Below are 13,045 nucleotides of genomic sequence, written 5' to 3' on the forward strand. Positions count from 1 at the left end.
TATCTACCACAACATAAATATAATCATTTCCCCTTTGAGTTTTAGGTAACCCCAAAACAAAATCCATGCTAATTGCATCCCATGGTCGGTTTGGTATTGGCAACGGCTGGTACAATCCTGTATTTTGGCTTCTCCCTTTAGCATGTTGACATATCCTACACTTCTCAACAAACCTCTTAACATTAGTCTGCATCTTTGGCCAATAGTAAAAAAAATTACCTGTGCAAAGGTTTTGTCTTGTCCAAAGTGACTAGATAATCCTCCACTATGTTTCTCCTTTATTATGTTTTCCCTCATAGAACATTTGGGAATGCATAACTTGTTACCTTTAAACAATAAACCTCCTTGGATAAGATAATCTAACCACTAAATTTGTTATGAACTATTGGATTCTGAACTGTTATATAGATATCTTTGAAATCTGCATCATCTTTATACATTTCTACCATTTCTTCAAATCCTACAACACCAACTTTGAATTCTTGCACAATAAAACTTACCTTGCTTAAAGCATCAGCAACTTTGTTCATCTTACCACTTGTGTGCTTTATCACAAAAGTAAAGCTCTACAAAAACTCTACCCACCTGGCATGTTTTTGGTTCAATTTTGGCTGGTTATTTATGAACTGCAATGCATGATTGTCAGAATACAATATAAAATCCTTTGGTAGCAAATAATATCTCCATTTCTTTAAGGTTTGTACAATAGCATAAAATTCTTTATCATAAGAAGAATAATTCTTCTTAGCTTCATTTAGTTTCTCACTAAAGTATGTTATTGGTCTCTGTTCCTGACTCAAAACTATTCCATTTGCAACTCCACTAGCATCTGTTTCAACTTGAAATACCTTTTCAAAATCAGGCAAAGCCAAAATTGGTTTCTCGGTGATTTTCTTCTTCAACAACTTAAAATTCTTGTCTATTACTTCTATCCACTTGAATGGTTGATTAGTCTCCTTGATTGTTTCAAGAATTGGTGCACAAATATGACTAAAACCTCTGATAAATTTCTTATAAAAACTTGCAAGACCATGAAAGCTTCTTACCTCAAATATATTCCTTGGAATAGGCTAGTTCCAAATTGCTTGGACTTTCTCTGGATCCATTTTAAATCCTTCTTTAGAAACTACAAATCCCAAGTAAATTAATTCTTCCTTCATGAAACTACATTTCTTCAGATTTATCAGTTGTTTCTCTTTCTGTAGACTTCTTAAAACCAACGTAAGATGCTCTAGATGTTCTTCTTTACTTCTATTAGAGACTAGAATATCATCAAGATAAATAATAACAAACTTGCCTACATATTCCTTCAAGACTTCATTCATCATTCTCATGAATGTGCTAGGTGCATTAGTGAGTCCAAAAGGCATCACTAACCACTCATACAATCCACTATTTGTTTTAAATGAAGTCTTCCATTCATCTCCTCTAATTCTTATTTGATGATATCCACTCTTCATATCTATTTTAGTAAAATACTGTGATCCACTCAAACAATCCATCAAATCATCCATGCGTGGTAAAGGAAATCTATACATGATGATCTTGTTTATGGCTCTGGACTCTGTATACATTCGCCATTCACCTCCTTTCTTTGGACTGAGTACTGTTGGTATAACACATGGACTAAGACTCTCTCTGATTAGTCCCTTATCCATCAATTCTTGCACTTGTCTTCCAATTTCTGCATTCCCTTGAGGAGTTAGTCTGTATGCTGCTTTGTTTGGCAAACTTGCTCCTGGTATTAGATCAATATGATGACTAATACTCCTGATTGGTGGCAATGCATTTGGAAACTCATCCACAATAATATCAGCAAAATCATTCAACAAAGTTTTTATTTCTTTAGGTAAATCATCTAAGTTTGTGGAAGTCAAAATTACCTTAGGTCTCCCTATGATAGAAAAATGCATTTCCTCGCCTTTTTCAACCTCTTGCAACAGCTCCTTTCCACTCATTAGCATAACACTGTTTCCAGATGCTCCTTTGTCAGCCTCATCCTTCAATGGCAACAATGTATGTTTATTTCCATCCTTCTCCAAAGTATAAGTATTTCTCCTCCCATCATGAATAGCTCTCTGATCAAACTACCAATGTCTTCCCAATAATACATGGCATACATCCATTGGCATTACATCACACAATATCACATCTTTATAAGTACCAATCTATATCTCTACCTTGCATTGTTCTGTTACAATGATTTGATGTCCTTTCTCCAACCATGACACTTTGTAAGGAGTAGGGTGTAATGTCTTTATCAATCCTATCTTTTTCTGTAGAAACAAGGTTATCAGTGCTTCCACTGTCAATTATCACTTTACAACATTTACCTTTGGATTTGCATGTAGTTCTAAATAAACTCTTCCTCTGAGCTGGTTCTCCAATCTTTTTCTCAGCTTTAAGCAATGCCCTTTTCAACAACAGGGATTCTCCTACTTCAGGTGATTCTTCCTTGTCTGCAACTTGAGGTTTTTCTTCCTTTGCCTCAGCCACATTCACATTCCTCTGACTTGTTGTTTTATTATGAGGACAGTCCCATGATCCATGTCCCCATTCTCCACATATGTAACACCAAATATCTCTTCCTCGACCTCTTCCTCTAGGTGCAAATCTTCCTCTATTAAAATCTCCCCTCTATGGTGGTCTACTACTTGAACTTCCTGCTTCATGCTGGTGTTGTTGACCCCTTGGTCTGGTAGTTCCTCTACCTCTTACTGAACTTCTTCCTCTATTCCTCTGATTCTGTTTCCTCAACATCTTCTCTTCTGCCTTCAAACCTGCTTGATAGGCATCTTCAATAGTCTTTAGACTCAACAAGCTGATCTCATCCTGGATGTCATACCTTAAGCCATTGACATATCTGGCCACCTTCTCCATGTCATCCTCTGCATGTCCTGCTCTAATATTCAATCTATAAAACTCTTATGTATATTCTTTAATAGACATTCCTTTTCGCCTTAAATTCTGCAATTGTTTGAAAAGATTTAACTGATAATCTTTTGGCATAAATTTAGCTTTCATTTTACTCACAATTTTATCCCATTGCTTGATGTTGGACTTTCCTTTTCTCGTTCTGGATGTTTGTAGTTCATCCCACCAAATAGCTGCATGACCCTTCAATCTGGTAACTGCAAATTTCACCTTCTTTTTGTCATCAGCTTCCTCTTCATAGTCAAAATATTTGTCTAATGAACTGATCCAATCCATTAGCTCTTCTGCATTGAGACTCCCTTCATACGTAGGAATTTCCACCTTTGGTTTTCCTCCTACTTTCACCAACATCTTGATAACTCTGGTAGTTTCATTTTCCTCCTCTTCTTCTTCCTCAGAAGATTCTTCTTTAGCACTATTGGCTCCTTCATCAGGTGTTCTTCTATGAGCAGTCTCAATTGTTTCCATTCTCGTGCGTAGACTGCAGATCTCTTCCAGTAGAACTACATTTGTTTCAGGTCTTCCTCGACCAATGCCAGCTCCTCTCCTCAGTGGCATGTTTACTGCAATCAACCTTAATCTTTGTGCTCTGATACCAAAAATGACGTAGGAGGTTGGTAAAAACAAGGTGAAGTCTTCAAAATAGAATATTGGTTACTTTAGAACCAATCAGGTGCTTTCAACAGATTCTACTCATGGCTCGCTTTACATGGAGGGTCCCCACTTTTTGTTTAAAACTTCAGTCCCACGTTGACTTTTGCTTTATAAACAACGCTTCAATCCACACTGTTGATCTCTTCTTTATCAGATCCGACGGTCAACACTCAACCTGATCAACAAAACAGTTCGTTGATCCTCCACCGTTGATCAACTGCGCTAGATCCAACGGTTCACAAGGATATCGAGTGAGCCACTTGCACGGAGAATACCCACCCAATAAGGTGGTTTTCTCTCTCCACCTAAGTGTTACGTGTCACTTGGTTAGTGGAATTGAGTGACTACCCCGAAATACCACTTACAACTCTTGGTCCGCCCGATAACCACCTTCACTGTTTAAAACCCGCCTTTTGAATATAACCACGTGCATTAACTCAATACTTAAGTAAAGCACTTAATCAATGGTTTTAGCGTTTAATCGAAAAATTAACCCTTAACACTAAATGACCGTGATTTAGTGTTAAAACACATAAAACCCATAAACACTGAGATTTGCGTTAAAATGTGAAAATAAAGAAAATACCCGGTTAACTGTCTGGACGCGGATACGTAGAAATAAATGAGAGTTCACACCAGGATTACTATACAAATACACACTGAATCAATTTCATTGATATAATATCTATTACAAAGTCTTGGCCCTCTCGGCTCAATTACAACGATAGATTGACCTCTGTCTCAATCTCAAACCCTCTCTAACACTCAAACTCTCGCCTCTCACTCAAACCTCTATCATCTTAGCTCGACCAATCCATTTTCTCCATTACATCTTCTTTCTTTTATGAATCAATCCTATTCTAACTGCACTAACAACTCGATCTATATTTTGATCGCTCTAACAATCAACTCTTTATTATTAATCTCTATCACACACGTATGCTAACAACTTAGCCTTAGTCTAAAATAAGACAATTTCCTAACTAATAAATAATGAAGTAGAACTCATCTTCAAGAGATCCAACCCTCTCTACTAAAACTGACTTTTATTTTTACCACTCAGGTCATGAAATTCAAATCTTTTAACCATAACATGTGAACAAACAATCACATTGCTGGCTAAGTCCAGATGCTCCTGCATCAGTTTTGTATGGTTAGTATTGTCTTGATGTCATATATGATTCTAGAAAGTCTCATAAAGTTATGGGAAATGGTCTAGAGGTTGGCCTGGAATTGTGGCTCAGATGGGGACTGCAGGCACTGAACTGAGGATTTTGGGTCACAACTGCATTCAGGCATGTAATTGGAGGGTCATAACTGGACTCATGTAGGCTTGTGCATGTGGTTAGGATGTTACTTCAATGAAAAAACAATTTAGCTCAGGGTTTGGTCACCTAGGGTGGTTCTTTGGCCCCTGTGTGTCTTGTAAGCCCTTTAGGATGTCAGTTTGTGATTATTAAGTCTCAGTTGTTGGCCTCACTTCCATAACTGAAGCTTGGAGGTTGGTTCATGCCATAGTAACTCTTCATCTCATGTTTACCCTCGTGGACCAGTGAAATTGGGTAAATGTGGGAGGGGTGGGTTACATAAAATTTAGCATTCACGACCTGTAGATTACATGTTCATGACATGTTTGAAAAAATGATCATCTTGGTTAGACCTGGTTAGGTCAAGTCCTTATTCAAGTTTTGTATGATTAGTATTGTCTTGATGTCATCTATGATTCTAGAAAGTCTCTTAAAGTTATGGGCAATGGTCTAGAGGCTGGCCTGGAATTATGGCTCAGATCTCGGGACCGCAGGCACTGAATTAAGGATTTTGGGTCACAACCGCATTCAGGCATGCTTGTGCATGCAATTGGAGGGTCAAAACTAGACTCATGTAGGCTTGTGCATGCGGTTGGGGTGTTACATCACTGAAAAAGCAATTTAGCTTAGGGTTTGGTCACCTGGGGTGGTTCTTTGGCCCCTCCGTGTCTTGTAAGCCCTGTAAGATGTCAGTGTTTGATCATTAAGTCTCAGTTGTTGGCCGCACTTCCATAACTGAAGCTTGGAGGTTAGTTCATGTCATATTAACTCTTCATCTCATGTTTACCCTGGTGGATTGGTGAAATTGGGTGAATGTGGGAGGGGTGGGTTACATAAAATTTAGCAATCTAGTGGAGTTATTATTAGTTAAACTCAGTTATCTGAGCTCTAGTATTTAATGGAGTTAGTAGGAGTTCAATTGAATAGTTATAACCATTGTTAACTCATTAATCTTTAAGTTAACTGATCAATTTACTAAAAATAAACCCAGTCATGCATGGAATTCAAATTTCCTAGTTGGAGTGGAGGAAAAGGAACATTCTAATTATCAATTGTATACTAGTTGAGTGTACAATGTTTTTGCATTGAGCAGGTGGTCAATTACTTCAAGATTTTCTCAAGGAAATAGGGAATTCTCCTATTTTTTAGGTGCTAATTTCCTTCGGGATTGCGTAAGGAAATAGGGGAATAACATAGGCCTATTTTTGCTAAGTATTGGTCAGAGTAGGCTAGTGAACAAGAGATCAGAATTGCAGTGCACGGTGTGCTTTTGGATTGACGCAAGAAATTGTAATTGATCCATATTCTCATATGAATTAATGCAAATCAGTGGAGAGGTTTTTCCCAGTTGGGTTCCCTTGTAAAATCATCGTGTTCCTTGTGTTTTGATGGTTGCATGTGTATCTATCGTGTGATTTCCTTTACATAGAATAGTAGAAGATTTTTTTGTCTCTTGATTTCAGTTCAATTTCATTAGTAGTAGCAAATTTCTTGCATTTTTTACATGTTGTTCATGTTTGTCTATGATGAGATGTTGTATGTATATGCTTAATTTTCATGATTATGAAGGGCATAGAGGCCCTATTTTTTAAGTTAATACTTTCATGATGTGAAAAGTTGATCACCTGATCCCTTGCAACTACAGAATGTGGTCGAATACGTTTTTACAACATGTGGATTCCATTATTGTTTACAGGTATTTTAGTTGATGGTGTAGAAAGTTAGTGTGGCTTCACCTTGGGTCGATTAGAGGGTACTTGATATTCAATGGTCAGTAGAGGCTTGAGTTGTGTTGACAGGTTGTGACTATGTATGGTGGAAATGTGTCTAATTTCCACGGTGAGGGATCAATTTCCAGTGCGGGGCCTTGGTAATAAGACCTAGATTATTGGGCACCTAATTCATTTGAGGGTCACCGACTGATGAGGTAGTGGCTTTATCGTCACTGCGAGCATGAGGTTGCATGCGTAGGGCAGAAGTCCCTTAAGAGCATGGGATACTTTCCTTGTTGTAGGCATAGATGACATTTCTACTAAATGTTGACATTAAGTTATGTCGGCCTAGACTAGGGTACTGTTTAGTCGAAGGTAAGTCGACTAGTTGGGATTTGACTAATTTGTCTAACCGAAGTGAGTTGACTAGTTAGGTGGGGTTTGATAGTTGGGGTTGCATTCCATGGCCAAAGCATGCTACAAGGAGTCTTCACATAGATAGGTTGCACATAGTTAGGCCATGCCAAAGCACAATAAGAAGTTGGTGAAAATTTCTAAGTTGATGAATGCTTGGAAAATAGGTCAAGAATCACCTGTGGGACCCACAAGGTCAGGGGTTGTGATAGCTAAATTGGATAAGGCAAGACCAGAAGTGAGTTGGACCTATCGACTAGTTAGGAAGAGTCCACTAGTTGTGGTCAATTTAGTCGGACTTAGAAGCAGGTCGGGCCAATAGCCTAGTAGGGCTCGTTAACTAGTCGGCTAGGTTAACGTCGGGGCTTCGGTTAGTGTTACGCTTAATGTTTCAGAAAAATGGGTTGATTGTTGACTATCCACAAGTGTGATTGTTTTGCATCGGTCCTACCACGGTGGTAGAACAACCACATAAGCGCCATGTAAGAAGCTACGTGGAGACACATAGAGACCATTGATGACATGGAAAGCCTAATAGGTCTAACATGGAAGTGCCATATTAGTTGACTTGTAAGTTAGGTCGGGTCAAATTTCATTTCGTCAAGATGGTCTCAATGAGATTGATGTGATGGTAATGTTTAGCTATAGTTATGAAGCTGAAAGAATGAGGACTTTTTATGACCCCACTTCCATGATAGAACTATGAAGGTCAAGTTAGGCGAAAGTAACACCTTCCATAGGGTTGGTGTAGGTCAAGTGGTGGAAGGGAGCATTACATGGCATCATAAATTATGGAATTGGAAAATCCATATGAAATTAAAATGTTTTTGGTGGTTTTGTTTGAGTAATAGAGTTCTTACTTAGGATAACCGTTGTAAAAGAAGTTCCTCTAGTATTGGCATATGTGCTCTTTGTATGGAGGTGGAGGAGAATATATCACACTTATTTCATAAGTGTCCATTTGCTTTGACTATACGACATTCTGTGTTGAAGAAATTTAATCTCGTTTTTTGTTGGAATGGAGAAATCTTTGAACCCTACTTTAAAGATTGGTAGAGTGTACATCTAGATTGCGAAACACTTCCTATATACATAGCATGGGGCACTTGGACATCCAAGAACCATTTGATATTTCAGGACAAAGTACTTATTATTAAAAGAACACGTGATAATATTATGAGATATTTTATGGAGAAGGGACGTAGGAAATTTTCATGTAACCTAGGGTTGTATAGTATCCGATGAGGATGGTTTATTCCTTTACATTTTTTGATGGGGTTACTTGCTCAAACATTAGTGGTTGTGGAGGTGTAATATTCTTGGAGCAAAAACACTTTTATAACATATATTAGAGACATGGATCGAGATCTAATACAAAAGTGGAGCTTATAGCTTTGTGGGGAGTTTTAAATTTTGCAAAACTATTAGGCTTGAAAAATCTAAAGGTATATGGGGATCCAAAGGTATTGATGGAAAGGACCAATGGGAAATATAACTTGGACATTGCAATTCTTGTTGAAGAATTTAACTAGTGTCGGTCTTCATAATTGAATTTAAGTCATGATGAAATGTATTTGTCAAAAGAAAGAAAAAGGAATTTTACTATAAAAGAAAATTATTTATTAGCATGGGTTTTGTTCTTTATTATTTTATTTTTTGGTCAAAGCCTCTGTTGTAGGATTCTAAGGTTTATGTTTTGATTCCTAGTCTTTTTCATCATGTAATAGACCCTTCTTGGGCTTTATCTATCAAGAAAGAAAATTATTTTGATGAAAATGAGTCAATTAGGCCTCCTCCACCAAGTCGGCCTCAAGGAAGACAAGTCAGCGTAATTGGGAGACAGAAACCACTATATATAGGCAGCAACTCGACCTCATTTGGAGCACAAAATATGCAAGTTCAATTTGTAGTTGCAAGAGAAGAAAAATAAGAGTGAAATACCTAAGAAGAAGAAGAATAAGACTCCAATGAAGAAGAAGGAGACCTTTGTCAAGAAATAAGAAGCCAAAACTCTCTCTCTATTGCCACACGTGCAAAGTTTCTGGGTTTCAGGAAGACCGACAATTTTGGATTAGCAAGAGGTCTGAAAATCTGGGAGTTGGAGGGTAGCAATTCTATATAGTAGTTGGGTTGAAGCTATTTAACTTGAAGAGACTACTGAAGTTTGGACACACTCATTCTAGAAGGCTGACTTGGTGGAGGAAGGAAGGTCTTTTGGTTTGGTCTAAGGTCTTGTTTTGTCTCAATTTGATTTGAATCTATTAGTGGAAGAGTTTTATGGGTTTTCCGCTGTATCGGGGTTTTAGTCCTGACTGAGTGCCTACATCTGGGGTCACTGGTATTCATGTTTTGATTTGATAATTGCTTGATGAGAAGAAGATAAAAGAAGAACATAAAGAAAACTAATAAGAATATAAGAATATCACAAGTAATTGTCAACACAATAAAACATTTATGCCTTTTTGGTTTTCTAACATGGTATCAGAGCTAAGGTAAAAGAAGAGAAAAGGCAGCTTGAAGATCTATCAAAAGAAAGAAGGATTTAAAAAAAGTTTTCAAGACAAGATCATAAGAAGAAGGCTTATTGAAGGGAAAAATATAAATTTAGAAAATCTATGGCAACTTCAATGAAGACAAAGAATAAGCTAGAAGGAACCACCAACTATAGAGCATGGAAGAAGAGGATGGATCTCATCCTTGCAAGACACAAAGTATTGGATTTTCTTCAAGGAAAGATGAAGGAACCTACAGATGATGAAGGAAAGGAAAAATATATCGAGACAAATATTTTAGCTATGAATCTAATTGTACATGGGGTAAAAGACAACCTAATCCCCTATATATATAATATAGACACTAAAAAAGGAAGAACAATGAAGATGACATAACATGACATGTTATCTTCATATTTTGTGAGAATCTCCCGAATAGAAGATAAGCTCCAAGCTATTGATGAAATCATACCAGATCTAGGTCTACAAAAATCATGGAGCTCCTTTGCATAAGGCATTAGCAGTTGGAAAAAGACACCATCATTTGAAGAAATGTGGAATGCATGCAGTCAACAAGAAGCCCACATCTCATTAGCAAGTAATAAGAATGAAGAAGATGAGGACAACACTTCAAATGCATATTCTACTCACTACAAGAAAAAGGGAGGAAAAAAGAAGTTTAAAGGACCAAAGAAGAAGATTGGCCTATATAAAGTAGAATGTTATCATTGTCATAAGATGGTACATTACAAGAATCAATGTCCAAAAAATCCTAGGAACAAGAACAAGAAAAGAGAGAGAAAAAAAATGCAATAGTTGCTAATGAACCTCCACTCAAGAAGAAGAAGGTCCAATAATCTAAAGTCAAAGAATTATATTATTAAGTCTTTTCTTACATATCCTTCTAGACTATTGTGTTTAAGTTTTGTAAAGTTTTTATCTTTTATGTTTTGATTTCTAGAGATCTAATATGTCTTGTTATAAATTCTTTAATTATAAGTTGTAGGTGTCCCTCAGACCAAAAGATAACTATATTTTCCTTTGTTTCCCCTTTCATGATTCATTTCCTCCACACATCGAGATTTGTTTGTATTGCATGCTCATAATCCTTTCCTTGGTAGGAAAGCTTGCAGAATACACAAGGATTATGGAGACAACTTCGAAGAAAGACTTGAATCATGAAAAAAGCTCTATTGCAAATGAAGCCCTTCAAAGAAGATGATATCCTACAAGGTTTTTTAAAGAACAATTCAATGTATGTCTTAGACTGCAAGAATTGTTGCAAGATTTTCTTCATACAAAAAGGTATGATCATTCTTCATTTGACATTTGCTTTATATTACTAACTCTCTTATATATTAGGTTTTGAATCATAAAAATTCTTGTTATGGTGATTACTCGCTAGATTGAATCTACCCTTATCATACTATATCTTGCCATTTTATTCACATTTGATAAAAACCTAACCTTAGGATTCACTAAAAAACCCTAGCCTTTTGGTGCTTAGGGTATGGTAACAATAATGATGAAACACTAATCCTCTTGGGGTTTGTTGATAAAATCTTGAACCTATGATGAAATCCCTTGACGTTTAGGGTTTGTTGATGTCATGAAACCCTGACCTTTTTAAGGTTTGATGATTTATATTTTATGACAAAACCCTTGCTATATTCAATATAAGGTCCTAGAAATGGAACTCTAGGTGTATATGCTTTTGTATGATCAAAACCCTAGCTTGGTCAAAATTGTTGTATATCTAGATTTTTGATTTTGATGTTTGTATCTAGGATTTTTTTTCAATAAAACCTTAGTAAAAGGTTGATATAAGGAAATAATAATGAAACCCTGGATATGGAATGATAGTATGCCAACTTGTTTGTTGATATCCGTGATTTAGTTTATAAATTCTAGGGTTTCTAACATAAACCCTAGTAGAGTTTGACATGAAATTCTATTGTATAATGATAAAATCCTAGATGCAAAATGTTATGATTAGATTGCTAACATGATTTAGTTGTTGATATCTAAGTCTTTAAGTCTCAATGATGAAATCTAGGGTTTGTGATAAAACCTTAGCAAAGTTGTTGAAGTCCAAAATATAAAAGATGTAACCCTTGTTGACTATCAACCTAACTAGGTTTAGGTATTTAATGTCTAAAGTTGATTATTTTGATGCTTCCATTGTAATGGCGTGATAACCCTATTTTGATATACTTCATGCTTCTATATATTTGTACTTGGTTATACTTGTTGTTGAAGAATTGCAGGCACATAATCTTCAAGATGTTGATGGTGTTCATAATTGAAGATGACTTGATAATAATGATAAGCACGATGAATAAATGGAGCTATAAGAATAATGATGACATAAGAGGATGAATAAATGACCTTGTTGCCATGAGAAAGAATGATGTTCCTCAAAACATGAAGTTTTGAAAGGTTGAAATTTCTCCGATGTTATTGATCTCCTTAAGTTTAGAGGGAGCTTGGATGAAAGAAAGTGCATATCTCCCTAGTTGAGAGGGAGGCATATTATGACAGTTATAGTGAATACCTTGAAGAAAGAATGAGATCAAAGGAAAACACTATAGATGGATGTTCTTGATTCACGAAGTTGCAAACAAAGTCTTGGATAAGTTTGGTGCGACTGAAGAAGTTAGAAAAAGAAAGCTTTCAACGAAGATGTGATTAGATAATACGATAATCTAAGCAACATCAGATTGATTAAGAACCCCAAAGGTTTGTGCTATATATATATATATATATATATATATATATATATATATATATATATATATATATATATGTATATCTATATATATATATATATATATATATATATATATATATATATATATATATATATATATATATGTATAATAGGATCTCTCCATATAAAGGTTGAAAAATTTAGAAGCATGCTTGGATTGGTGGACATTATAGATTTTGTTAATACGGAGAGATGAAGTGTCTTGGGGCAACAAGATGCTTGGGTGGACATCTGACCGACTTGTTATGATATCTAGATCCCGAAGTAGGGAGGGTTTCATTGGTCTTATGGAGGTCCGACCTTAGATATGATACCTAGATCCCTGGGTTGGTATTAGAGATAAAACCTGATGGTACCAATAGTGGTTGAAGCTTGGAACACACCTTAGTCCCACCCTGTTAGATACCTTGGTCAAGTACTAATCTGTAGCTGTAACACCTTCCTCCCACATTTACCCAAGCTAACCAGTCCACCGTAGTAAACATGTGACGAAGAGTTACTATGATATGATTTGACCTCCTTGATCACCTTAAGGAAGTGGAACCGATGGACCAACACTTTAAATACCTCCCTCAGGAGCTACAGAACATTTAGGAGCCAACCAACCCCTCCAGGTGTCCAACCCTTGAGAGAACATACTTCTTGACTGAACTAGACCCCCAATTGCTCCCACAACAAGCCTTCCACACGACTAAGACTCTCAAGTCACTCCCACAACAAGGCATCCATGTGACTGTGGCCTTTCCAGGCAATTCTGTGCCT

The sequence above is a fragment of the Pinus tabuliformis genome, chromosome 4_2, assembly GCF_031772625.1.
Source record: "Pinus tabuliformis cultivar Carrire ecotype Pingquan chromosome 4_2, CPIR1, whole genome shotgun sequence".
NCBI classification, from domain to species: domain Eukaryota; kingdom Viridiplantae; phylum Streptophyta; class Pinopsida; order Pinales; family Pinaceae; genus Pinus; species Pinus tabuliformis.